Source organism: Passer montanus, unplaced genomic scaffold (assembly GCF_014805655.1).
Source record: "Passer montanus isolate IOZ18808 unplaced genomic scaffold, ASM1480565v1 scaffold823, whole genome shotgun sequence".
In the NCBI taxonomy this organism is placed as follows: domain Eukaryota; kingdom Metazoa; phylum Chordata; class Aves; order Passeriformes; family Passeridae; genus Passer; species Passer montanus.
Window position 1 is genome coordinate 9,279 of NW_024373513.1, and position 451 is coordinate 9,729.

Consider the following 451-nt stretch of genomic DNA (forward strand, 5'->3'; position numbering starts at 1 on the left):
TTGGTTACAAATTCTTCATGACATCACATCACCTGGTAACATTATCTAATTACAAAGTCTCTCAATATGTTTCTTGGTCACTTCTTGCCCAGGGAGCCTTGATCTGTGTCTGTCTTTTCCATGGTTTATGCTCAATCAGGTCTCAGATATCAGGCCCCTTTATCAGTTACACTGTGCTCTGTGTTTTATTCCCCATACCTCCCCCTATCTATTCAAACAAAAATACACTCTTAAGTGACTCGTCTTAATTTTTTCACACACTGTAAAATACAAGAAATAAGCATAACAATACATAATACAATGCCTAGTACATAGAAGCCTATTTTGATGACATTTCTTATCCATCCACCAAGTCTCCAATCCCCCAGAAGTTGACCTAGTCCTGTAAACCCTGATACCACTGGGTAATCTTAACCATTTTCCCAAGGGCATAAGTCTGTTAGAGGTTAAA